Source organism: Cynara cardunculus, unplaced genomic scaffold, assembly GCF_001531365.2.
Source record: "Cynara cardunculus var. scolymus isolate 2C unplaced genomic scaffold, CcrdV1 Un_Scaffold_5873, whole genome shotgun sequence".
Lineage (NCBI taxonomy): Eukaryota > Viridiplantae > Streptophyta > Magnoliopsida > Asterales > Asteraceae > Cynara > Cynara cardunculus.
The window spans coordinates 8,826-10,134 of NW_020202638.1; positions in this window are offsets into that span (position 1 = coordinate 8,826).

Here is a 1,309-nt window from a genome sequence, read left to right on the forward strand (position 1 = left end):
TCAGTCCGAGGTATGTAGGGCCGTTCAGAATATGTAAACGAATTGGGCCAGTAGCATATCAATTAGAGCTACCAGAAGAATTGAGTCTGATCCACAATACTTTTCATGTTTCGAATCTGCGGAAATGTTTGGTTAATCCGAATTTAGCTGTACCGTTGCCAGAAATTCAGTTAGACASCAAATTRAACTTTGTGGAAACACCAGAAGCCATAATTGACAGAAAGATCAGGGTGTTGAGAAACAAAGAGATAAGTCTGGTTAAACTACAGTGGAAGTTTCACAAAGGACCGGAGGCGACCTGAGAATTGGAGTCAAAGATGAGATCAAAATACCCGTGGCTTTTTGATTAAAGGAATTCCGGGACGGAATTCTTTTAAGGGGTGGATAATGTGATAACTGAGTTCTGGGTTATCACTCAAGGTAATTATGCGTGATTATCTGATTAAGTGATTACGTGATAACATGCTAAATTGTTTTATTTAAATCATGCTAGCATATACGATGTGGATACATGTATGAGGTTATATATATATATATATGTATATATGTACATGGGTATATATATATATATATGTGTGTGTGTGTACATGAAAATATATATATATATTTATATTATTATGTATTTTATATGCATGGGTGATATGCATATGGGTACGGATGTATATATATATATATATTATATGCAAGGATGATAAAAATGGTATGTATGTATGCATAGGAGTACATGTGTTGAGTAAGCATGTTGAGTAAGCATGTTGAGAAAGCATGAGGTGTAAAGAGGATAAGGAGTCGGTTTAGCCGACTTTATTTTTTGGCAAACATAAAAAGAGGCTTAGCCTCTTCATTTGGGGATGCTTGCCATTTCTTTTGAGAAGAGTTRTGTGTTTTAAAAAGAGAGGAGAGTTTGCCCAGATTATTATTGCCTGAAGACTCAAGCAGTTGGTTTTGAAAAGCTTTTTAAGGTGAGTGGTTTCTAAATCTTTTGCATATAAATTTATTACTGATTTTATTAGTATGCTTCGTATTTTTRTCCTTGAAATGGAACTTTGATTATATTGTCTMAGTGTTTATCCGGAYAAAGTTTGACCGGATAAGGGTTTAAACCAGATAAGCCTTGAGAGGTTTATATTGAGAGGTTTATTTTGAGAGGTTTATGTTGAGAGGTTTAACTTGAGAGGTTTATCTTGAGAGGTTTATCTCGAGAGGTTTATGTTGAGAGGTTTAACTTGAGAGGTTTATCTTGAGAGGTTTATCTTGAGAGGTTTATCTCGAGAGGTTTATCTCGAGAGGTTTATGTTGAGAGGTTTAT